General features: G+C 39.9%; 1 protein-coding gene across 2 annotated transcripts in view; it reads left to right on the forward strand.

Moving 5' to 3' along the window:
• The window catches only part of MTUS2 (microtubule associated scaffold protein 2), a 265802-nt gene that overhangs the window by 64159 nt on the left and 174193 nt on the right, over positions 1-27450 (forward strand). The window lies entirely within an intron of this gene.

The raw sequence follows: 27450 nt of genomic DNA on the forward strand, positions 1-27450 counted from the left end.
ATGAAAGCCAGCTGAGAAAATAGGGAGTTTTGCTCCTGAACTTGCCACCATGGAAATTTCCTGCTTGGCATCATAGCATATGTGGAAATTTGGTTGGGATGGCTCATTCAATGCAGGATCACTTAGGTGTCCGTTCCTCCTGCTTTCTGGTGCTGCTGACTTTTGGGGCATGGTTCACAGCCGGTTTGGCCAGGAGAAATATGATAAAAGAAGTTAAAAGTTCTGCTATTGTGCCTCACTAGTGAGATGTAATTAACCAGTGGGGAGTCATGGTTCTGGAGAAAATTTCTGTCTGTTCCTACGGGAGAAGCAATATGACTTCCTGAGGGATTTCATTCTGTTATGCTGTGAAGATGGTGCCTCTGATGTCTAATCAGCAGCAGAAGGACAGAGCATGGTCAGAGCTGATTAAATCTTCATGGCTTCCAGTTGCTGTAATAGCTTTTTTAGCTGCTAATATCTTGATTGAAAAGTGGTTTTCTTCTTTTTTTTTTTTTTTTCTGTAACACTCATATATTGGGCATATTTTGATCCAAGACAAAAATTATATGCAAGACACAAACCCCCTCTCCCAAGCCATAAGCTGCAGAGGACAAGGACACTAATGAAAGTGTCACATAGGTGTCTCTTAGGTCCATTTTCCATAGGCTGATGGCTGAAATACTTACCCTTTTGCCATAAAAATTTCCTAAAAAGATTCCCCCTGGACATGTCACCTACTGCAGAGAAATTTGGCTTCAGCAGCCAAAGGGGCCAGGGCTGTGCTCAGTGCAGAACCAAAGCTGGAGGTTTTGGTCGTGCAATGGAGGGCACAGCTTGTTGCTTTCAGCCCCTCTTTGGGAAGGGTGTTCAGTGTGCCAGCCTCTGCTTCCTGGGAAGGCCCTGGGACTTTCCTCAGCTGGGCCCTTGGATGCTGCTGCCTTCAAGCTGCCTGCAACAGCAGAGCTGCTTCTCATAGTGCTTCTCATTGTAAAAACTGAATCATTCTGGATTTCACGTGCAGGTGGTTTTCCTTCTGGGAGCTCACTCAGCATAGAGAAGGAAAATTGGCTAAACAGTTTTACTTTAGTTTGTAGTCATCCTTTCAAGTGGTATTCAGCCTCTCCAAGGTGTGAATTATAGATGTTTATTTGTTTAGAGAAAGCCTTGACTGAAGTATAATTAAAATTGTATAAACATTTGTATTACTCTTACAGAGTATAAATTTAGACAAAGTTTTTCATGAAAGTTTGTCTTTTAACCAAATCATCTGTCAGTGTTTGAAGTTATAAAGGTATATTCATATAGGTAAATAAATTTGTTACCTACCTTTCATTTGTGATACTCAGTAGATGATAAAAATAAACTAGAATAAAAAGGAGAATAAGGTTATAGAAAATGGAGAAGGTAGGCTGGCAGGTATATTAGTGGTGAGCAAAGAAAATTGGAAGACAGGCTGAGAAGTAATGACATGCTGGTTTTTTTTTTATGGACACTCATTATTTCTGTGGGGAACATCTGCTCTGCAAGAGTTCTTTGCAGCAGCTCATCAGCAGAGGTGAATAACTCCAGATTACCTCACCCTCAATGCATATTATACCTCATCCACATTTCAATAGATGCTGGCTCCTTCTGTTTTCAAGTTTAAATACAATTCTGAGGTTTCTGGTTGAAGTCCCTCTCCCCCATCCCAAGAGGAGAAATAATTTTGGGGACACATTCATATATATGACAGTTTCTATCTGAGATAAATCCTTCTGTTACTTAGTTACTGTTTTAACCACTGTGGACAGAGGTAATTTAGCCAACAACCTTGTGCATATTTACCTGCATTGTAGATGTCTGAGTTCAGATGAATCCAGCTCTGAAGTATCTGTTGGCTGTGATTTGTGATACCTATCTCAGGAGAACTTGAAAAGCTTCCCAGATCTTGCTTCCTCCCCTGTATACCTCAGTATCTGGAAAATTTCATCCCATTATCTTAAAATGTTTACTGAGCGTGTTAAAGGTTTTCTCCAAGTTTACATAAGATATTCCTCTTGCTTGCTGTGTGAATTGTTCTTTATATGAAGGCACTCAGACTCATGTAATATCAGCACACCTAGCTGTGAAAATACCAGAATCACTGTCTTTGATATTTTCAAGGGGGTTGAAACAATCACTATTAATCACTCAAAGATATGAAAATGTCTTACCCAAGCGAAAGATAAGGTGCTTGACTTTCCTTTTAGTTACACTGGTGAAAATTGAGAGTTGCTGGTGTCAATTATGTTTTGTCTGGCTTTATGGAGATAACAATCAGGTCCCTTGGCTTCTAATCAAGTTTGATATTACCCTGGTGAGTTGTTCTAATCCCTTAAATGGCACCATGTGGTAAGAAATCAATTGTGGTATGAAAATTGCTCAGCTTTTCAGTTGTGCTAGTGTAGTTTGGTCTAATTGCCTAATTTTATCTTCTCTATAAAGAGAATATTCAGAATTCTCTATTGTACCACATCTCCATCCTCATTTGTAATTCTTATTATAAGAAAGAATGACAAATATTTTTGGTTAAACAAGTTTTGAATATGCAACTCAGAATAACTAGGCACTAGTAAGCACACTGTCTTAACAAATACCTTGTAGCTGTCTTCTATTCTTTGTGCACAAGTGCTTGGGTAAGTTGTTTTCTTTTTCTGAAGGCAACCTCTTGCCAGTGCAGATAGTTATTTCTGCTGTTGCATGTAATTCTACATGTGAAATTTATGCATTACTGAGCAATAGTTCTACAAGTACTGCTGTGCACAGAAAGGGTGGGTATGTTCTTCTCAGAACCAAATACATCTGGAACACAGTTTTGAATACTGTAAATTATGTAGTGGAATAAAACAACACAAATGAGCACACTCACATCTGTACAGCTGTTTGCTGGTAGAGTTACCTATGTACAAATTTTTATCATTTGGGAATATCTTGTCTCCTGTAGTTGCTTTGACTCTGGCTCTAAAACCAAACCAGTTGATAGAGTTCATGTGTGTGCTTGGTCATCCTGCAGCCAAGGTGAAGAGATATTTTTGTCTGTTTTCTGAAGACAAAACATTATGAATCACTGAACATTTGCTCTGTGCTTGGAGTAGTCTCCACTGTGCAGAAATGCCTTGGAGCACTGTGAGAGGGATTGCTTGTGTAAGCCATGAAACGTAACTATGGCATTTAGAGGCACCATGAAGTGAAAAAATTTCAACAGCTTGGTTTCTTAAAAGCCATGTTACCTTGCAAATGACCTGTCCTACATTTTGCTCTGCTGATGTGTCACAACAGACACCCATGCTACAGCCCTAAAATGCATTAATGTGTCACTGTATAGGATATAAGTTATGCTTGCAGGACTTGTGGAGTGGTTGAGAACAAGGTAAGCAACAGGCATAAGCAAAAGCCAGTTGTGATCATGTGTGTAATAATAAAAAAGACATGATTTGCCTCACTGGGGAAACTCTTGTGCACTGGTCTGGGTGTAGGTATTTTCTGAAGCAATCAGAATTATTGGCATCACAGACTGTTTGCCCTTCTGGCTAAGTTCATGCTTCATGAAACCTGTCAAATTGTAACATCAAAACAGTGACATTTCATGCACTTGGAAAAATATTTTGGGATTTCTTATATCCTCTAAGGAGCAATATCTTCACAGAACTAGACCTGATAGTGGAGTATTAGAATGAGTAGCAACTTGTAATATTCATGCCCAATATACTTCTTATGCATTGATCAAATTATTATCTGCTTGTGTTACTAATTTTTTTGTTTCCTTTCTTTTTTTTTTCCCAATGAGGAAAAATATGGACTAATAATTCTTCAGAATCATGAATTTCTTATAATTGTTTTATTATGGTGGAGATTAAAAGAGCAGAACAAAGGGAAGGTGTTTTATATAAAGTGACAGTTGATTTTCCTCTGCTTGCCTAAAAAATACCTCTTTATCCCAGCCTTCTCTGAATATCATGCTTTATTTTCCAGAGAAGATATTCTATGCTTGGGGCACATTTCCTTAAATCTTTGCAAACCACTGATGCCCAGAATATGTTCTGCTTAGCATAATCACATTAATTCCAGTTTTCACAGACATATGTGTTCCACCCTCCACATCTCTTAATGGCTAATCCCACCTCCATGAAGAGCTTTTTTGGGAGAAGCATGCCATAAAAGATGAAATTAAATTGTTCCGGAACCAGTTTCTGAATGTCACACGGAAGTTTTTACTCTTGGCAGCACTGACATCAATGTGCCTTTACTTCAGAAAAAAAGTCCAGACATGAAGCAAAAACCTGTGCTTTTTTTAAGCTTGCAACTTTGGCGGCACAGGGACTAGGCTTTTTCTCAGTACTGTTTCATCCTAATCACTGCTGGGGAAGTGGAATATTTGATTGATCAGGCTGGAATATGTTCCACTGGTAGCTCGTCAGCTCAGTCCTGGACATGGATTATCCCTATTGTTGAGCAGGTATGATGCTTTGACTGAGACTGGAAAGACTCACATGTTTTTAAAATGCTGTTATATGTTTATATTCATGCTTGCCAATCCTAAGACTTCCCTTTACTTTTTTTTTGAGAGGGAAGCAAAAATGGAGGTGTATGATTGAGGAAGAAAAAGGGAGAAACAAACAAGTGAAACACTGGCATTACCAGGCTGGGACTGTTAAAAGTGGGAGATTGGCATTTGTAATAATAAGGAGGCACTGTGGAAGGCTAGACTGGAAAAGGCCTTCAGTATTGAGTATTTCAGTGAGAGCTGTCTCCTCTGCTTTAGGATACTGGCCCCAGGTAAAGAAATAATAAAATATTAACTTGACAATAACTTCTTCTCCTGACGTAATTGTTCATTATCTAAAAAAATAGTCCAAAGAACTTAATAAAAAAGAAAATATCATTATTAAAACTGTCTTCCTGAAATGATTGCACATGGAAGAATTATCTAAGGATCATTTCATCTTGATTGTGTGTCATGCTGTGTATCAAATTACATCAGATTTATTCCACAAGCAGACATCCTTCAGGACCATCTGACTGGCAAAAGCTTATTCTAGCAAGAGGCAATGCACTTGTGTAAATCATCCCATTTCATGGGTATAATTATTCAATCAATCAGCAGAAGGGGAGTAAAAGTTCTCGATGTGTTGGTCATAGTACATCTCTCTAAGCTGGGATGTTTTCCATTGTGTGACAGTGACATTTGGAGCTGTATGGGGCAACTTATTTATCTGTGCAGAGTCAGATCCAGCCAACAGTGCATTCAACAAGACATTACTCCATAAATAAATGTAATGGGACTGCCTGAAGAATGAGACTGGGCTTAGACTGAAAAAAGTTACAGTGTGGCCCTGATAGAGTTGAGCCTCAGTTTCAGGAAATGGATGTGATGTATAAGAAAAGATAGCCTTCCCCTTTCTGGTCTCTGGAAACTTTTAGCAGCTTATAGTTCATGGCTAATGTTTCCAGGAAAGTTAGATGCCTGTTGTCATTCTCTGCTCTTATAAACTGTGGCAACAGATTGCATATGGAAGTGAAGTGAATTGTTAAAAGTCTTCCATTTCATGTACAAGTTTAGTTACTGTAATTTTCTTAATAAAGTTTTTCGTTTTCTACTTTAACAATAATGACACAGATAAGTAATAATAATAATAATAATAATACAATTGTAAAGAAGGATTATAAAATGAAATGGGAATGAAAAAAAAAGCCAAGTTCCTGCGTCAGCAACACAGCAGTAAAATGGCATTAAGAAAAAATCTTGGTCTGAGAAGGAGAAGCAATTTCCCAGGTAATAAAGCTTTAGTCTAAATCATTATTAAGACAGGGATTTCCCCAGAGATTATGATGAAGTTTTTACAGGTCCCCAAACCAGTATTCATAGTCTTCAAGGCAATAAGTCTTATTTGTCTGATGTTGATATCTCCTCTTTCCAGCCTCTGCACAGTTTCCAAAGATTGATGGCCTCCCAAGAGTATATTGGGGATTCATCTAGGTTAATAGAGCTAATAGAGCTGGCAGTTTTACTATAGACCTTCTAGTGGCACCTCTGGTGTACCTGAGAGTGAGCCACATGGCCACCATCTGCCCCATGTCATTCCTTCACTTGTCTTTGCCTGGTACATTCTTCTTTCTTTCTGAAATAATGTCTTTTGCTCCACAATCTCTGTTGTTTCTGTTCCTAGAGCAGCCCTAAATTCACAAGAAGCCTCTGATGCAGTTGTTGGATTTGACCAAGTTGTAGAAATAATGTAGAAAGCAGAACACTGTTGACTTGTAAGGACTTGGAGTGCAGTGGTGTTTAACCCCAGACAGCCACTCAGTCTCCCACCAGTGGGATCAGGGAGAGAATTGGAAGAGTAAAAGCTGGGAACAAGGAATTAATTCACTGCTCCCCATGGGCAGGCAGGTGTTCAGCTATCTCCAGGAGATTAGGGCCCCATCATGGATAATGGCTTTCAGTTTAAAGCTGTTCCCTCTTGTCCTATCAACACATGTCCTTGTAAAAAGCCCCTCTTTCTTCTAGGCCCCCTTTAGGTACTGAAAGGATGCTGTAGGGTGTCCCCAGAACCTTCTCTTCCCCAGACTGAGCAAGCCCAGCTCTCTCAGCCTGTGTTCATAGGAGAGGTGATCCAGTCCTCTTTCTTGAGAGACTAATGGAAAAATCTGTTCCAAGACCCTCTAAGAGATTTTACCCCAGGTACACTGGACTGAGTGTGTTTGCACAGGGCCCGCTCAGCGTAGGTGTCTCCAAACCTCCTGAGCACTGTGCAGAGATGAGAGTTTAGCTGTGTATTAACTGCTTCCAAGTAGCTTTTCTCACTTGTTTCAAGTGTTGTTAAAAGTAGATTGTATGGTCTCATGCCAAAATTTGGAATCCTTATGTTTTGGTGAGTGTCCAGTGCTATTTCAGATTTTGAAACAGTTTTAAAATTCCTTGTTTGTTGCATAGAAAGAATTGGGATTTGATAAAATACTGCGTAACTCTGCCTCATTTCAAATATAAGGAGCAGAACATATGAGGAGATGAACAGGAATTTCATCATCATTTACCCAGTGAAAATCTGAGAGGTTAGATTCTTGTGTAACTGCTTTGCCCAACTTTACTCTGAACTGGTGTTGTGTTCTCCTTGCATGGGTCACTTGCTGCTATATAAATTCTCAGGCATGCCATGAGCTAGAGTCAGAGGGAAGTGAATACACAGTTTTTAATGCAAAGCTGTTTCTAGAGGAGGTCTTTATAGGATTGGTGTGGGACCTCTCCTTGCATAAAGAGTTGCTCAAAAGACACTAACCTCTTCCTTGTCCATGTGGTATTTGTCTGAAAGGGACAGATGAGGCATCTCCCTGTCCCTCTCTGTCACTATAAGACATGAAACAACATGACACGGACACACTGCTGTTCTCAAGGTAAAAGGGGAAGTTTATTTTCTGACTCTAACACTTAGAGATTTCCAAAAGGGACAGTGGATTGGAGGGTGAAAGTGCCTCCTCTCTAATGACACTGGACAAACTAACAGTCTATCACATTTCTCCTCCTCCATAAAAGAATGCAAAACAATAAGTTATTTACAGAAAATGTGTGAGAAAGTTTGTTACAAGAATGTAAACATCAGAAGGCTTAGAAAATCTTAAAAAATCAGGGCGACATCTCTGCAGATGTTCTCAGGTGGCAGCATGCAACATTAATCACCCTGATGCATCTGCTGAGCTGTCAGGAAGGTTTCATGCATCCTAGAGCGCTGTGAAATCCCTCTCCCAAGACATCCAGTCCTCCTCACATTCCTGGGACAGCACACACACCATGCAGTAGGGGATATGAGCTGAAGACAGAGAGATTCAACAAAGGAAGTTACTGGCCAGATTAGTCATTCAGGATCAGGAACACCCCTGTCTTCCTCATGGGTGCCATCATCTTCTTCAAAAGAGAAGACTGTAGTAGAGAGATCAGTAAAAAGGGCTGGCTGGCTTCTACCTTTTCTTCCTCAAGGAGCCCAGAAGCAGAGGGTAGAGGGGCCAGTTGTAGGCAATCATCTCGAATTGGAGAGATGGACCAAATGCACCCCAAAACCAGAGAGATCAGTACAGTAAGAGATGCTCTTTTTGTTGCTTTGTTCTTCTGCATCTGGGATGCCAGTGTTGATCGAAGTCATTTTTGTATCACCTCTTGGCAGATTTTCCCAGTGCACCGCATTTGGTAATTTACAGCACAGCACTTCCAGCAATAACCATAACTGACATCTGAAAGTAGTTTACACTCATTTAAAAAATTGGGCAATATAAAAGTTAGGCAATGTTTGTAGGAGAAGTAACATTGCATATTATAACAGCTGATGTAGCTGGAAAGGCATGGGCACATTTCCAAACACCCATGGCCTTCCTGGGATTGCTGCAGAGACAGACACTATAGAGAAACAAAAATCCAGCACCTCCCTTTCAATTGTGGCATTTCCAAAATGCCTCCCAGTGCTGCAAATCAGTACAAGTTTAGAATAATCTGATTTATAGCCATAGCACATGCTGTGAGACTGGAAACTCAATAACATTTTATTACCTACTAAAGAAGTTGTTTATTTAAATGATTACTTCTTGTGACATATACCAGAAGACAAACAGTGCACAAATGAGTAAAATGTGTGACTGACTGCTTTGTGACTACACTCCTCTGTTCGTTTTATGCCATTCATTGCTGAGTTTATTTCACAATAAATACAGACACTACTATCAGACTACATGGTCCAGAAAAAAATATAAAAATCTTCAGCTAAAGGAATCAGTGTACCTTACAAGAACCACATATTTTGTCAGATTTTATTCTAATACTCAGCTGCAATTGAAATTGCTAAGTTTCTGTTTTCAGAGTGAAAAGCAATGATAATTCATGTGATAATTCTCTCAGCAAAACAAAAGCAGAAAGAAAAAACCCAAAACCAAATTAGGAAGCTTCATTTTAGTATGCGTAATTGGACATGACGGGAAGATGCCTTATTCCATGGCATCACATTTCCTTTCCTTTCCATGGCATCACATTTCCTTTCCTTTCCTATTAGCGTGATATTTGTGGATATAAAGGGGAAAGATCAGTTTCTCATCTGACAGAAGGTGTTTATCTGTTGCACATAATCTTGAACTAACCTTTCCCCTCCCCTCACTATTGTTGAGAGTATTATTTAATGTAAATTCCTATCTGTAGCTGTTGTGCTGTAAAAGGTGATCTCCTTTTCCCTCAAAGGTATGATAGCTCATTTTGAAGACTGTTCTATAGCCCTGGTTGGTCCTGGTCCTCTGCCTAAAGGAGCAGTGAAGAGCTGAAAGGGTCCTGTGATCCTGACCTCATGATACTGGGAAGAGGGTTTCTGCCTACCCAGTGTCATGGGAAACGCTTTGGGCTCATGTAGCCAAGACTGTGTCTTTCCTGATGGCCTAGGAAGGCCTTCTTTAATCAGGGAAATGGTGTCTGGTGGAGCTGAAGGTGGGAGCTCTTCCCACCTCCCTCTGCCTCTTTTCCTGACATCCTTTTCTGCTGACTCTTTGCTGCCTACTGGAGAGAAACTGAGATTATTTTGATAGTCATGTGACAATTTATTATCTTTTCTTCCATTTCCAAAACTTCCCCATTTCAGCCAGTGCCTCACCTTTACCAACTTAGTGTTCTGCTGATTGCTTGGTCAGACCTTGCAGGTCTTTTTCTGGGGTTGGGGACAAAAAACAGACCCATATTGGCACAAACATCAGCACAAGGCTATAGTCTCCTTTTCTCCTGCTACAGTAAGCATTAAATCTGTTCCTAGTGAGGTTGGCTAATAAACCCCATCACATCCTGGCTGGCATTTGTCATGCTTAGCTGCAGGCACATATTGAGGTTCCTGTTGGAAATAGTTGCTTGCATTTCTGTTCTGTCAGTGCACAGACACTGGAATTTCCAGGGTCAGATTCACAAGGATTATTTTAAACTTTTACAGGGATTATTTCTGCCCAAAGACTGTGACATGGGTGTAAATACTAATCTTAAATGCCTAATTGTAAAAAATTTAGATGTGGTGGCTATAATGTAGGCGTGGGAAGTTAGGTGAGATTAATCTCTCTGATGGATTTTACAGTGATCTCCCTTTTTTCGATAAAGTGGGCAAATGTCAACTGCTCCAGCACCCACTGTGTCTTGTAATGGAACTAAACTGGGAGGAGAAACACTTTGCTGGGGACTGCTCTCTGCTCCAGACCCTCACACCTATTGATTTGCACCCATACACCATGGCCTGAGCTGGAGCAGCAGATCCTGCCTAAGTTCTGGGCTCACTGGGAGTTTATTATTTCTCACAGCCATGGCCATCCAGCTCAGGGCACTGGACCCTCTTAGCTTGTCATCAGTGATGAAGACAGAGACAAAGAAAACATTAATCATCTCTGCCTTATCTATCTCCCTGTTTGTGAGGTGACCATGATGTTGTCTGACAATTTAGCCTTGGTCAAATATAATCTAAATATTTGCTGAGAACCATGCCCGTTCTATGGTAAGAGAACAATAGCCAAGTCTGAAATGGAGCTTTCTAAAGAAATCGATTCTGATTTTACAATTAGCCTGTTAAAATTTCTGCATGTTGCAGAAAATGTTGCAAGCCAGGCTAATGTACTAACAAATATTTGTCTTGGGCAGAATGGCTATAAAATACAGCAGAGCTGTCATGAATTTTTTTTTAACAATCCTAAAATGTAATCACTGTTTTCTAATGCACTTCTTAATATTTCAGTGTTTCTTACAACTGTGTATCTTCAGAAAACAACTTCTTCCATTGAAGTGCTGATATTTTCCTTAAATAAGCAACCCCAAACACTAAACTCCATTTTCACAAAATAAATTATTCAGTAAGTCTTCTTTAATTATCTCCTCTGACTGCTTTGTTGCCTGAAATGTTCATTGCTCTTGCAGAGAAAACGAACCCCTGGATTTCCCTGATGGTTATAGTAGATGTCAGCTGTAGTGTTCAGGCTCTTCAAAGGATCACTCCCATGGCCTAATCTCCAGCAGTCCCCAAAGCTCACCACTGATTACTTTGGTGTGTTTTAGTAGTGACTAAAGGTGAGGTGGGGAGCGGTGCTCATTGCTAGATTTTGTTATCCACAGAAAAAGCTTCCTACCATTGAAAAATGCAAGCTGAATACTGATGAATGTGCCAAAGACAGCTAAGGTCATGGCTACATATAAAGTGGGAAACTTGCCACGTATTGATGGGATAATCAAACGGGATGGAGGAGCGAGTGAACCGTAGATAACAGACATTAGCCACGTCACTTAAGAGACTATTGGAAGGTGCCTGGATGCTGCTAGGAGTAACCTGACACAAACAGCTGCACAGAAGAGTAAAGTAGCTTTAATCCTGCACCGTGTGCCCTTCTGTTTACTTCCCTGTTTTCACAGATGAGTAGCATGGTGGGATTTGGTCTCAAAGCTTCTCTGTGACTGGCAAACAGACAGGAGGCAGTAGAAGCAGTTGCATGGAAAAGTTTTGTTCACTGCTCCTGGAGGAGTGCTGCAGTTCAGGCTCACCCTAGACGACTGAAGTACCGTGTTGAGCTGCGTGGGATTTTGGTAGAACATCCTGGTGAATTGATACATTCTGTGTTTGCACTCGGGGCTAGATAGCTGAAATCTCTGCAAAGGCTTACTCCTCCTCCCCTGGAAAGCCATCCAGTATTTGGATGTTACCAGGCAGGGTTGGATGTATCAGTCATTCAGCCGCTGCCTGACTGAGCTGTGTCCTTCAGGCCAAACTCTGACATATGAAACAGCTGAGGCTAACTCTGACTGAGACTAGACTGGTGCGCAGCTCAAAGAAAGTTTTTCCTTTAATGTGCACTCGGTAGCTGTCAACACTGAACCTGCAAAGTTGAAGTTCCTTTCTCATGTCTTGAGATGACTTTGTGCTGAAGATAAACACATCTGCAGAACCATCTTGGGCTTTATAGTCACTGTCTTTGCAGGAGTGTGTGGCTGTGGCATGCTGTTGACCTCTTGAAAGCCAAGCAGCCAAGGCTTTCTCTTTCCACACAGCCTTCCCAAAAAACCAGCAGATCTTTTGGTAAATATGTTTGTACTAACAATAGTATCTTTTTTTCCTTTTCATTATTTTTTAAGCAAATTGATTCAGTCTTTAATTCTTAAACGTGACAGGTGAACTCTTTGGGCCAAGTTTTAACTTGCAGCTTGTATTTATAGGGAAGAAGTAGGACATGGAAAACCAGGCTTTGAAATGGAAATTCTGCCTCAGTTACAGCCACAGCAGTGCTGCTCACAGCCCTATTTTGTTTTCTTTTTCCCCTAGTCAGCCAAATCAGAGTCACCTCTCCTTGTTCAAAGGAGCAGTGTTAACTTTCCAGAATTCCCTGTGCTGCTGCTTATGAGTCTTACAGACGTTGTCAAATGTATCCAGTAATCCATGTCTTTGAGCAGGTCTTGAGTTTCTAAGAAAAGACTGTTCTTCTCTGGCTTCCAGAGTCTTGGAGCTAGCTCTAGGGTGCAGGGACCCCAAACAAAATAGAAGGTAGATTTTCATATTCCAGTGGTTGCGTGTGATTCTAGGCCAGTGTATGCATTTCTGCTGGATAGCCCTACCCCAGCTGTATGCTTCTGTGTTACCAGGCTGCCATCAAATCAGCAGCTGATATACATACAGCCTGTGCAGAGTAAACCACTATTGGATATTTGTGGGAACAGTTAATATGTCACTGGGAAGTTCCTTAAATGTTTGATCGAGAACAAAGTCAAGTGATAAAGTGAAGGTTAGTTGATTGTCAAGCTGGAGCTTCTACACTGTTGGATGGCCACTGTAATTGTGAGCTACTGTTAACATTTTTCTTTTTTTATGCTGTCTCTTCTGGAATTGATCTTGTTTCTAAATATACAAATTCTGCTCTAATTCCATTTGGAGAGGTCCTGTGTTTTGGCAGATGGCAGAACTTTCTGCAGAGTGGCTTGCAAATGTTGGGGTGTGAAGCACGCTTGGCAGTGATGCTCGGAAAATGATCTGGTGGGATTTGTGAAGCATGTTGTGCTGCTATGCAGTACCTGGGAGAACGATGCCATGAGCACAGTGTAGTGTGCCCAGTCCTTGCACAGGGTAACATAAAGCATCACTCCTTGGCATTTCCTCCAGTGCTGAAACAGCAGGATTTTAGCTGATGATCTTGCATGGCCATCTGGTGAAAGAGAGTGAAAGAACTTTACAGGGACTAATTATTTCCCAGATTAATACTGCTGACAAGTACTCCAAGAGGCAGTGTGTATGTTTGCAGGGTGTTATGCTGCTAGAAATGCCATTAATTATTTTGCCTGTGATTCGCCGAACGCTGCGATTCTGTGTGCTGGCGTTCTGCCCCAACATCACCATCTGTGTATACCCTAGTATTTATTTCAGAACTTTCTGGAGACTTTTCCATTTTCAGATTTAAGAGCCTGGATTAAGTGAATGTTAATAGAAGGTGTTAAAACAATCTATTTTTTTTTTAACACAGTTTTCCTCTCCAAGCTTGTCAAAGTCTGCTTACTAACAATATGCTCTGTGGGTTGTATTCTAGGTGTGACTGCTCTCAGGCACTGTAGTTTAAATGGAGTGTAAGACTCTTATGCATTGATTAACTTCTCTATGTTTTCTTCTTAAGAGAAGTTACTGTGACACATTTTTTTATACCTTGTAACTAAGGTATACTATTTATTTTGTTGTAATGAGCATATGAAAAATACAGCTTTGGTTATCCATGCATATGGAGACATGTCAATAATTTAATCAAAGATGTCAATGTAATCAATGTAACCATCAGAAATGTTAAAATAATAGTAGAAATATTCCTGGTTTCAAAATACTAGAAATACTTAAGTTTCAACTGTGGTTTTCTTTCATGGCTTAACTAGATTCTGATTGATGATGATTTTCATCCCAACACAGAATTCTGATGTAATTCCACATCCAATCAAAGAGCTGTTCCTTTTAAATTGATTTATCTACAGAGCTCTTATTAAGAATAATTTCAGATTAAAATGCCCATGGGTTCTCTTTGACCTTTTGTGTTACTGAGTCTTCAAGGTCTTTTAACACTTCAGGTGTATAAAACCAGTCTGATATGACAAACCCCTCTAGGTTTTTGTGTTGTTTAGACAGATGTCCTGCCTTATTTACTGAAAAATGGAACAATCACCCAGTGGAGCAACACATATGGTCTAAATTCACTGACCTATATTCATTGATAAAAAGAAAATCTCTGGTGGAACCTCAGAAAGGGAAGAAACATCGTGTTATCCCTTCAGAGAGAAAAAAAAAAAAAGGAATCAAAGAGTTTAAAGAACACTGGGGAGTTTATATAAGATAAAAGTGGTTTTGGAGGGGATGACTGTGTGGAAAAATAAGTCCTTTTTTACTCTGAGGACAGAAACAGAGGAAAGGAGTAGAATTTGTGAAAGTTGGGTGGGATAAAATGGGAAAGGTAAGATTTATGGGGTAGCAAGAAGCACCTTGTAAATGAAGCAGTGTTGCTGTCCTGAGGGAGAAGGGTGTTCTTGCCTGGGAGAAAGCTCTGGATTTTGCACACTGTTTACTGTTTTCAGAAGTATCACCCAACCCAAACCCCAAAGTTAGTACATAACTTTTCAAGAAAAAAAACATCATTTCTCGTAATTGTGAAAGGAACAGGTAGGATGAGACTACTGAACTCAGTATCTTAGATTATTAAATTGCTTCAGGGGTACAGTCACTCACTGTTTCTTATCACAATGCTGCAGTCAACCTAGAAACCTCTTATGAATGGCCAAATAAAACCCTGTGCTGTAGAGCCAGAATGATGCTGACAGGACTGCTAGTGATGGCCCAGAGAATCAGATCTGTTGCTGGTGCAGCAACTCTCTGCTCCCAGTGCCTGGCTTCCCAGGGAATCTGTTAAAACCTCTGTGTGGCTTCAAGTCCAGAGTAGGTAACGTACAAGCTGAGTCACCTCTGCAACACAAGACAAACTCTTGAACTGCAAGAAGATGAGTACTTTTACAAAGCAGACTATTTGACTGCCTGATTTACATTCAGCTACCAGGAGCCTGGGTAGTGGTTTTCCTTGAAGGAGTCAAACCTGTTTTTCAAAGGCTTTTCCAGAGCCCTGCCCACAGAATCCAGCATTCTAACTGTAGGAAATACTGTTGCAAAACAGGGAGCCAAGATTTATCTGAGTTTAACCATCTTAAAGAGTCAGGATGATTCAGGCCACAAGTTTAACTTGAATTTCCATCAAGAAGAGCCTTCTTCTCTCAGCAGGCTGTAGAGTATGCCTGTATGACTTACTTAAACTCAGTGCTTACATACTGGGCAGCAAAAGTTTGTTGGAAAGAAACTCTGCTCTACAGAGATGAAGTGATTTGTCCTTCACTAACATTGGCTGGAGTCCAGAGACCAGAGTTCAGACCCCCAAGCCTGAGTCTCTGGCCAGATGCAGAGATTGCACTGCAGGTGTCTAGGTCTGAACCACAGACAGCAGGTGTGGTTCAGGCATCACTTAGCTCAGCAGAGAAAATCCACTGCTCTCAGTCTGAGCTAGGTACATGGAATGAGTTGAATGAATCATGCCCTGGAAATACTTAATTTTCTCTATTGTTTGTGAAAGGAACTTAAGGTGACTAGTTCAGCTGTAAATGCTTGCAGAAAGGTGAGATGAGTCCAGCCTCTCATCACAGCCCTTACTCTACAAATGCTGGCCTTTAATTACAGACTGCAGTCAATTGCAGCACCTGATGGATCTGTGCACTGGAATAGAGAATAGACTGGGCTGGTTGGGAGATTGCCAATTGAGATTTCATTCTTAAACATAACTAAGACAATCTGCTGCAATGTGTTGTGAGTGATGGATCACAAGTAAATCAAATCCTAGATCTTGATTCTAGTCACTTTTACCAATATAAAAGCAAAGGATAGGTTGCTGCAGGTTAATGCAGATAGGACATGAGCTAATAAGAAACAGCTTTAGTACCAGTGGTGATGTAAATTTAAGGTCCTCATCCATACAGTTTTCAACAGTATTTTTCATTGTCTCACTTCTTCATGCTCAGTGCTCTGGTGACCCCTTTTCTCACACAAACATCTGCCTGGTGCTCCTTCTCTGGAATGCAGGACTGGGGCTCTTTTTCACATTTGTTCCTTGCTCTGGATTCTCTAAGCATTTTTCCTTTCAATACAGGACAAGCCTGCTGTCACAGCAGCATGGACTGGCTTAAGCAACATGTAAGGGTAGAAAAATTGAAATGACCCTGAGATGTGTAGCATGAAGTGTCTTCCCACTGAATAGCTGAATGACAGAGCATTAGACAGGATAAACGTGAGCATCACAGATGATTTAAATCTGTTGCTCCCTCACAGCATGATGGTGCCCTGTGTGTCTGAGCTATGTCTGTGCAAAGGGAGTAGGCTGGATGTGAGGTTTGAGTGCTCTGTCTTAACTTTCCAGCTGCTATTTATATTACATTACCTCACAGAGCATCCAGCTGAGAACAGGACCTTGCTGTGGGAAGTACAAGGAGTGTACAGACGGTTTTGTACAGTCTTTGACCAAATACCACAGTCTTTTGGCTAGTCTTGACTAAAAAAAAAAAGCAAGAGAGTTAAACACACAGGGCAAGTGAGGGGCAAAAATAGGAGAGAAAAGTCTGTGGGGAGCTCACCATGAATCAAAAAGAAATGGAGTATGCATGTCTATGTTTTTTGTAATTTGATTTTATGCTTCATTCTGTTTTTTTTCTTGGATGTCCTTAGTGGCCCATGCTAATCAAGCAGGTGAAAGACATCTGCAGTGTGTGAATCAATCCCCAGTAATGAATTCAAGGGTGCTAAAGCAAAAAAGGATCTGCTCTTATAAATTACTTGGAACAACTTCAGTTTACTCTTTTTAACAAAGACTGGGGTGGAGCCAGGAATGAGCAAGGCCTGTATCACTAAAGATTAAGGAAATCTCTCCCTGTTTCCCCCAACCCTAGCATTGTGCTGCAACATTTCTAATAATACCTCCTCACTAATCTATACTTCTAAGTGAAATAGCTGTTATGTATTTTATTACATTCTTCTATCTTGGATTGGTTATGTCACAATTGATCTCTGAGGTCTCTCCAAATTAATGAGATTAGACTTCTTTCCAAATTTTCTCTGCTTAAATACATTGTTTTGATCTTTTTGTGTGCCTAGCAGGACTGAAAAGAAAATGGAATCACTTCTTGCAGGAAATAATTGTTTCTGGTAATGGAGAAGGATCATAACAATGTGTTTGCTTAGCTGCAGATTGACTCTGTGCGGACAGGGAATCCAAATCTGAGCCTTGCTAAGATATTCAAGGGATCTGTTCACTGGCTGTACAAAAGCTCCCAAAGGGATGCAGCTCTGCCAAGAGCCCTGCTCCCATCAGAGCTGTGTGTGCAGGGTGGTGACTGTTGATAGGCAAGGACTCCCAATAGCAGGATGAAATTGTCTCTCCTTTTTCTTAGTAGAGCTTCACTATGACACCTACCTGGAGGGCACTTTCTGGTCCATGAGTCTTGCACCACCTGCCACAAGTTTCACATCATCTAATCCCTCTGGAATTTTCCCATCTTATGTTTTAGAAATACCTCAACAGCAAAAGTCTCTGCTGTAAAGGCTGGGAATTGTCTTCTATTTTCTACCTAGCTGTATTGACTGCCATGTTGTACTCACTTGTTTTTATGACCCAAATTTAAATATCTTCTCTCATGTATCATTCTCATACTATTTTTTCTTAGATTAATCCCCTTATGCTCCCCTAGAGAGGGAGAGATCAGCCTGTCTCTACTTTTGTTTGACTAGACTAAACAAGCCACATTTTCTTTGTTCCTTTCCCTAAAGACTTTTATATCTCCCTCAGTTACCTTAAATGTCATTATCTGCATATTGCATTGAATGTGCCTTGCCAATTGGGTCACTTGTTATCTCACCAATGCTTTATACAGAGACACCTAAATTTGTGAGTCTGTGTTGAAAAAGCTTCCCTAATATTCCATTTGCCTTTGTTTTGGCTGCATCACATCAGAAACTTGCAATTCCTCTGTGATTCCAGTGATTCCAGCTGTTGAGTGTTCGGGTTTGAGCTGCTGTGTTACAAATCCATGAGGGCAAGACAAAAGCTACTGACTGGCACAGAAAGCAGGTGCTGGAACAAGGACAGACCTGGACACAGCCTGATGCCACCAGTGCCAGACGTGACATCAGACTTTGTCTTGTAAAACTTTCTGGTTTTAAGCAAGATAACATTGATACCATGGAAGTGATGGAAATGCATTATTTTCATTATTGTCCTTGTCTCCAAGATAACATCCCTGATTTGAGTAGCAGCACAGAATAAGGTGAAGTCACACTCAAAACAGTTACTTTGCTTATCAGAAGGAAGCAGTTTTATTTCTGTAGGGCACAGCCATGGCTAATCACTTTGCTTGCATTTGTATTTCTCGAAAAACATCCCCCTGTGTGTGATAAGGATAATGGCCTCGTGCCACAATTCCTCACCCAGCGATCCCTTTTCCAAGGACAGGGAAAGGGCTGATGGCAGGAGACCCTTTGCAGGGGAGGTGCCTGTGGAAGGTGTGTGTGCTGATGGTGATTACCCAGTGATTACAGCAGGAAGGCAGAAGCCAGCCTGAATGCTCACATGCTGCATTCAGATAGCAAAGCTCCCAGCTCCTAACCTAATCTTCCACTGATCAAACAGGGATTGGGCTAAGCCAGGACTTGGCTGAGTGTAATATTCCTCTTGCCAAGGAGGTCAGGGCTAGGCCAGGCTGGCTGGGAGCTGGTGGAGAAAATGATGGAGGTTGGTTGATTGTGTGTCAGGGCAGACAGATGCTCCCCAGCCCACTGGGGACCTCTCTGAGATGAGCAGCTCTCTCCTTAGGCTTCCAGGTAGGTGCAAGGGTCACAGTCTGGATCTCATTGTGAAGAAAATTAATTAATGCAAGAGAAGTCTGCATGAGAGCAAGGAGAGGGAAGAATTTCTCAGTATCTAGATCGGATGAGAACAGAATGTGGTTGGTCCAGAGTATCCTTTTTAGCGAAACAGTGTGTAACAGGGAGTTATTTAGCCTGAATTTATTCACTTCTTAAGTCTTAATTGTATACACTGTGGTTTTCTTTCTTTTTTTTTTCAACTTCTCCAAAATCCAAAGGGTTTTCTGTGAGTGACAGTTCTGCCTGTGAAAGGCAAGAATTGTTATTTGCAAGTGGGTGCAATTTCCTTCTCTTCTATGATTGTAGTTCCCTGTCATCTTCCTGGTTATCAGCCTATTCCAGTTTCTTTTATTTTTATTTGTCCTTTCATTGCAAATAATGGATTTCTCAACACTTCTTCTCTTTCTTTTTTTAAAATAATCTCATTATCCATTAAGATTGATGAACTGTTTCCTGCCTTCCTGCTTTCTCTCAGCTTTCCTTCTGCTGTCTCTGCAAATATTCTTCAGCACTCTGATGTTGTCCTTGCATCCGTTGTGGGACGAGGCTTATTAGTACAGGCTTTGCACTTTCTTTGTAGGTCATGGTGTGGCTTTATGCTGGCTGACTTGGATCCTTTTGTTCTGAAATGTCAAGTAAAAAGGCCAAAACCTATTGACTGGGTTATGGGGAAAATGTAAAACAAAAAGAGAAAAAAAAGAGAAAAAATTAGATTAAAACAAATGCTTTTTAAAAATGCATTTTCAGAATTAGCTTTTAAAAAATGTACTTACATTGTCATAACTTCCTTATTCTCATCTCTACTTAAAAAAAAACTAGATAGAAACTTTCCTGCCAAAAATGTATAGAATTTTAATGGGGTGATGATGTTATTTTGATTGAAAAAATTGATCCACATTAGTAACCCCAAAGGGGTGAAAACCTGTTCTCTTAAAGGCAGCAGATGTTTTGCTGTGAACATTCAGGCACTCATCTCTTCTCTCTGGTACCCAGAGACAAAACCTGAGGTAATGGCCTGAAGCTGCTTCAGGGGAGGTTTAGGTTGGATATCAGGAAAAGGTTCCTCACCCAGAGGATGGCTGGGCACTGGAACAGGCTCCCCAAGGAAATGGTCATGGAACCAACACAGAGCGAGTTCAAGAATCTTTTGAACAATGCTCTGAAGAAAGTGGTGCGATGCTTGGGGTGTCCTGTGCAGGGCCAAGAACTGGACTCAAGGATGCTAGTGAGTCCCTTCCAATTCCAGATATTCTATGATTTCTTGCCAGGAACTTATGCAAGGTTCAGGAGCATCTGGAGGATGAAAGCCTGTCCTGCACAGTGCTCTAGGCAGCTGGAGAGAAAAAGACATTTTGATGCAGAAAGTAATGGGGTGCTCCAGGCACTGCATCTCCTCCTGACAGGGTTTGGCTCTGGCTTTGGTACCATGTGAGAAATGGGGCAGAAGAGACTCAGCACTCTGGGGGATTCCACTGACTGCATATGGCTGTTTTTAAATTTGAAGCTGCAAATACCATGAAAATGAAGTATTTTTGTATGGTTGTATTTTTACTGGGGTATTTTGTATATAAGCTCTTTTCCAGAGTGAAAAGTCAAAAAAAGCGGAGAAAAAGCATTTCAGGAGTAGTAGGCCACTATTATTCAGTGATTGATTCCTGCCTTTCAGGCTTATTTCATTAGGATTTGGAGTCTGGCAATGCGGTGAGGTTCTCTACAGTATCCCAAAAAGTTACAGTTTCATCAGCTTCATTTTCTTGTTTCCCCCAGTCACATCTATGCAGGTAAACTAAACAGGGAGCCTTCCTGAACAGTCTTTGATCTCCTCCTGGTTAAATCTTTGGAGGGCCGGCAGTGTAACTTTGGTCCATAAAGGTTAATATTCTCCCAAACATTTCCTTAGAATATCTCCAGTGTTTAAACACTCAAGGATGCAATTACAAGTACAATCCTCCTTTGGGGGATAATAATTTTTGGTAGGATAAAGATGGACTGATGGGCCATTTCAAGCCAGCTGTCCTCACTGCCCAGGAGTCTTTCTAGCCATGTGTACTTTTAGTCTAAGTGTTGGCTGAAGTGCTACCATACCACTTTCTTTCCTTTTTCTTTTTGTTAAACCCTTAATATCCTTTTTGATTTGAAGTATGTAATTTCACCAAGGGAGCTGTGCTATGAGAACATAAATGATGGTATTTTATGAAAAAAAAAATGAGGTGTCAAAGGGGCATTTTTGTTGTTTGGAAAAATTCTTGCCGGTGTAACTCATACAACAGTAGAGCTAAACCAAACAGGCAGAAAACATTTGCACAAACAGCAGTAATTGCAACTGAAAGGTGTAATTGTTGTATCTTTGTCTGAATGATGAATTTGAAATACCATTCACTATAAAAAAAAAATAAGGGGACATTCTGTGTAAACAAAGTAACGTGGTTCACATAGGATAATTTTCACTGATAATCTCTTTTTATATGCAAAACGTGATACAAAGAGACTCTTTTCAGTGATAAGAGCTGTTCTACAGAAGAACTCACATATGCTTCCCACAGTGTAATCTTTCAGCTAAAGCCAGAACAGTTTGTATCCAACAAGTGATCTTGTTAATAAATGTAGGTATTTTATTCCCAAAGTTCCTCTTAAGAAATTTCACTTTGTATGAATTTATCTGACACTGGAAATTATTGAAGTGCTTGATTTGGGTGCACATTTATCTGCAGAACTTTACTGAACCATTCATTAAATTCTCTTCATTACACAGGGTTTAAAAAAAACAAATTTGAATTTCATGTGAGTCCTGCCTTACCCAGAGTTTTTAGCTGCTGTGTTTACATCAAGGCTGCTCACACATGGATTCTTCCACTGTCCTCACTGCAATCTTTCAGTGAGAGCAAGACAAAATTAATTTCCAAGTGTTCTCTGGGCACTGAGATGTTGACCCATTCCCAAGTAGCAATATACAAGTATGTGAGTGTAATAGCTTAGAATTTAAAATCTCTTGATACAGGACTTCTGCTAGTGGCCTTCACTAATCTGGTGGTATTTTTATTCTAACATGCAATTTACCAAATTTTTAAAATTTCTTTATATTATTTGTATTCCTCCCTTTATTGGAGGGAGGAATGCAGACTCACTTTAGCTTGTGGGATTTTTCACATTCTCTAAACAATTGGGGATGAAGCACTGGTGGACATGTCTCTGAGTAACAGAGATAAGAGGTACAAACAATCGTTTCTTAATTACTTGGATGAGGAACCTTTGTTAAGATGCTCAGCTTCCAAATCCTGAACAGATTTAAGACTGGGAAGAAATTAGCAAAGGCAAGAGAATTCATAATTTTTTCACTGTGTCAGGGGACAAAATTGCTGGCCTGGACCATTGTTGGTGCAGGCAGTACATCAGCTCCCTGCTGTGCATGGATCTCAGACCTTCTTATACCTTCATCTTGCATGTCTGTGCCTGATTTCTCAGGCACTGAAATCCTTTAATTTATTCACATTCTTGGTGTTAACACACAATGCCTTTGAGTACCCAAGATTCAACTGCATGATCAAATACTATGGTCTCTGTGATCTAATATTCCCTTCATCCTAAAAATCAATTCACAGAATCAAAATCAATAATGCCCCAACACATGTAAGATGTCAATTCTGAAATCTGTTTCTTGTCATTGTTTTTGTGAGCCTTGTGTTTTAGCAGAAAATGCCCTTGCTGAATCATATAACTTCAAAGAACAACCTAAAAATGTAAGTATGTGCAGGAAGACCGAGGTGCAGAAAAATTTTGATTACATTTCCGTGCAGTTGTATGTCTTTGCTTTCATGTCTGCAGTAGGGGCACAGACTTCAGATCACATAGCAGAAATTGGATCAGAGACACCAACTGACTTCCTATGTGCTCACACCACTAGATTTTTTGCCTACTCCTGCAACATATGAAACTGGCTGGCATTTTTCAGTTAATAAAGAGGATAGACGTTGTAGAGACTTTGTTACCTCTTATTGATGCTTTGCGCTTTCCCCAAGGATAGGAGAAAAGCATTTTCTGCATGCTGGTGGTTTGAACAGAACATTAGATGTCAAGACTATGGGAGAGGAAGGAGAGAAAATGAAAGTTGAAACATGATTAGGTATACATGTATTACACAGGAAGTAATTAAGATCTTGGGTAGGTTTTGCATGGATCTAAGATCTGCAGAAGTGTCCCCACAGCTTGTAACATCCTGCGTTTACATTATGGCAACGCCCACTGCTGTTGTACAGGGAAGAGTCTTTCCAAAAACCCTCTTGTCTTAAAAAAACCCTTCTGTAAATTATTTCTTTTCATTCATTAAAAAAAAAAATCTACATCTAGGCTGGAATTTACCATCTAGTGTGTCATTCCTGAAAAAGTATTTTAGTTATTTCAACTTTATGCACAAGGGAAGAAAACATTTTACATGGCTGTTCCCTACTTCTAAAATTACCTGGTATATAGTTATTCAGATGCTAAAGCTCCTACATAAGCAGTCCCTTTTTAAAATGCAACCTATAGTCAGTGTAAAATGCAGCTTTTGAGCACAAAAAAAGCAAAGGGGGACAAAGGAATATAAGAATGGCAGCATAGCTAATGTTTGTGTGCACCCACTTCTGTCAGCAGGCTTTCCAAAATCTTTCAGTAAGGTGTCAGCTGCATACATGTTGCTTGTATTGATTGAATTATGGGGAAATATCTCCACAACAGCTGTCCTATGATGTCTTATCAACTGTATATGTGTTTGTGTAATAGGCCACAAATTCCACCTTCTAATAAGTTGTTGAATATGTGTTTGCAGTACAGATTTAATGTCTCTGCAGATCAGATAACGCTGCAGAAAGTTTGCCAAATGATACTAGCATGTAGTTTTTGGCAACAGCCTTCCTTCCTTGAAAGAATAAATAGCCCAAAACACTGAGCACAGAGAAGCTATGTGTAAATAGGTCTTCTTTATGTTTTTTTCAAGCCCAGCAATGGTACATTAGCTGATTGAGTCTTTTGTGAGATGGTTTAATATAATGCCACAATGTTATTTAGACACTTTGCCAAATAAAAGAAGACAAACTACACAATTTTAAAAAGGCACTCTTGAAGGTTTTTTTATTGTATTTACTGCCATCATTGTCAGTTGACCAGTGGAAACTTTCTTGAAAGTTAATTCACTTTCAGAAGAGTGGAATACCCAAGAGGCACCTGCTTCTTTACTCTTACTCCTGGCAAGGGGATATTTTCATTCCTCCATCGTGCTATTGGATGTTTATATTCCCTTATTGCCTTGTGTAAGTTACTGTAAGTAAACAATGAGACTAAACAAACAAGCTCCATATATAATCCATTTTGTAGCATGAGGGCAATAGTTTCATGATGTTTATTTTTCAGTACTCTCTTTTAATCACTTTTTAATGATTATAGCAATAGGCTTGGTTCTGTGCCATTCGAGGCAGTAAAAGTTCCCCTAGTAAAGCTCATGGTGCAGGACTGAGTCACAGCAGGAAAAATGTTCATTTCACTTTAATTTTCCTTTCCTCATTTTCTATTACCACTAATAGTGTTACTTTAGGAGTATTGTATGTTAGACAGAATAGCTTAACTGCTATTTCTTTTTCAGATCCAGCCCTCTAAGCAATTACCCTCAAAGCTATTGAAATGGTTATCTGACATAATGCATTTTAGTCCAGCAAAGACAAACCAGGTGTGACTTAACAGCCTTTATCACTCCTTTTGTGTAAGTGTTCCAAGAAAATCCCTAATGCTCTGTCTAAGGATCATGCCTACTATCTGTGCTTTGGCCAGAGCCAGACCAGCTCTAAGAGATCCCATCCCAAGAAATACTCCCCCACGAAATTGGCATATTATTGGATTTATATCCAGAAATCATCATAGACTTATCCACTTGTTAACTGTATAGAAGTATCCTGTAATATTGAACAAAAACACTTCACTTTGAGACTGACAATATTAAGGTCTCTTTTTAGATCGTGGCAAAAATGTGCCACTACCCTAAAACATTTGGTGTCAAGACATCCTGACTGCAAAAGTGGGAGCTTCTGACACCAGATCGTTCTTATTCCATCTCCATACCCTCCAAATGAACGTACGAACACATTACAAACTTACTGACTCATTGCCCCATCGCTTTTTCTACGTCCAGAATCCTACAAGTGTTTCTTGTACAAACTACCAGAGCACTTCTCTAGCCAGATGTTTCCAGACGTTAATTATTTTTATTTGGAAGCTCTCGAAGAGGCAGCATAGAAGGGTGAGCAGTCATCTTTCCTCATGCTGTACAGGAGTAAGAGTTATTGTACTCACAGTGCAAACAATGTTGTTTGCCCATAATTTTACTGCTCTGAGTCATCCCCTTGACATCTGTAAGATGACTTAAGATAATAAAGTTCAGCATGTATGGAAGCATTTGCTGGACAGGAGTTTATAGTTCCCATAGTCATTATTTATCCATGTTGCATATATTAGGTTTTTTTATTGCTTTTTCCCAAAGTTTCACAGATAAGTTACAGAATAAGATTGGGAGGGAGGTCACATTATCCATTCCTCTTCAAGGCAAGATTATCTAGAATTGCATAATTTCTAAGATTTGTCTAAAATTTTCTTAAAAACATCTAATGATAGTTCTATGTCTCCTTATGAAATTTAAGTACAATGTTTGCTGAACTTTTCTGGCATGCAGAGGTTAATTATGGGATAGTGTTCTCCTACTAAGCATTTTTCTTGTGTTCTTCTTGATGACCTGCAATTTCTTCCTGAAACATTGACATGCTCAGAGCTGTACATGAGGTGCAGATCTCTGCAGTTTCGAGGAAAAGCAATCTTTAGTTTTCCCATTAGCGCAACATTTCTACTTCTGAGGGTTGTGTTGTGATCTGCCTAACAATCTAAACAATTTTTATGTATATTAACTGTAGTCAGAATGAATTTGAAAATACAGTAGTTAGTCCATATACATTCCTTCTGTAGTTCATTGAGAGCATGTGGGTAAATTGTTGTCTGTTCTTTTCCAGTGCTGTCTTCTTTTGTAACTGTTTCCAAACGTCTACAGTATCTTTCCAGTTAAGGACACAATGAGGGAATATTACAGAATGTTACTGACTACTTGACTACTGGTGCACTGTGGATTACGAGGTTGAAGGAAGCCAAGAGTAGACATTTTATTTAGAATTTTTTTTTTCCGGGGGGCTGAAGGAACTAAAAAAGAAAAAAAAATGGCAACTTTGGATCACTGAGACTTCTTTACTTTGGGAGAATGAAAGGCACAGACTTCCTGAAAGTAGATGATGCTATATTGGTATCATAGGTAAGTTCTCTGTTTTGAAGACCAGCCCTTTAGTTTTAATGGTTTATAGTTTTATAAGTGAAGGGGGTAAGGGCAGGTGGGTGTTATGACTGCCCTGGTGCAGCTCAGACCAAAGCCTGGCCATGTCCAGCTATGCATTCTTGCAGTATTACTCATTAGTCATCACTACATATTTATTCAGCTTAAGACACACATTTTGCAAGTGGTAGAGTTGGTTGTAGTGCAATTTTTTCTCCTTCTTACAGATTGAAATGGTCTGCCTTATTTCTTCAGTTCTTTTTTATTTTCTGCTTATTTTCCTGATAGAAAAGACCTCTGTTTCAATAACTACCCTTATAGCATGGAATTACCTTTATAGCATGGAATTTGTTACTCTATTAGAATGTAGGGTTTAATTGAAGGAGTGTGGTGCTGATTCAGGCAGAATAAAAGAAGTTTTAACATAAGTTTGTGTGCTGCTTTTGGCTTGAATATTTTTCTTTACAGCAGCTAATGTGGTACTGTGTTTCGAATTTGTGCTGGTAACAGCGTTCATAATTCAGGGATGTTTTCTTTATTGCTGAGCAGCACTTGCACAGAGTCAAAGCCATTTCTCTCTCTCACATTGTGCCAGTACTAGCCTAAAACATTTACTTGCTCCACTAAAGTGAATTTGAGCAGCTGAGTCTATTCTTGTCTGTATGTCACTGGGAGAACAATTAATTTAACATAATGAAGAAAATAAGCACTATAATTTTCTGGCAGTAATAATTCACTGACAAAAATGTCACACATGTCAAACAGAGGGAATTTCTTGTCCTGTTTCTCTGACACTTTTGAGTGAAAAAGGATCTCAAGTGTAGCACTCCCATACCAGGTTCAGCAGAGAAGGTATTTAGAGTAAAGAGCCATTTTTAGCTTCAGTTTTTTCCCCACAGGAGTTAGTAAAATCCTGGGACAGCTATTTACAATAGTGTTTGGATATATGAAACTTGTGTTTTGAATGATCTTCTGAGTTTTAGCAAATGCACTCCCTAACAAAGTAGCACTGATTTACCTGCACTAAGTAGATTCTTATAGGGGTAACTTTCATTTTGTTTCCTTACTTTATGTCATCTAACCATGGCCACACTATGAAATGCCTTGGCCAGGAGAGATAGAGCCAACCTAAAGCTCAATAGATTTAATAATAAGTATTGT

This window comes from Haemorhous mexicanus, chromosome 2, assembly GCF_027477595.1.
Source record: "Haemorhous mexicanus isolate bHaeMex1 chromosome 2, bHaeMex1.pri, whole genome shotgun sequence".
Classification (NCBI taxonomy): Eukaryota; Metazoa; Chordata; class Aves; order Passeriformes; family Fringillidae; genus Haemorhous; species Haemorhous mexicanus.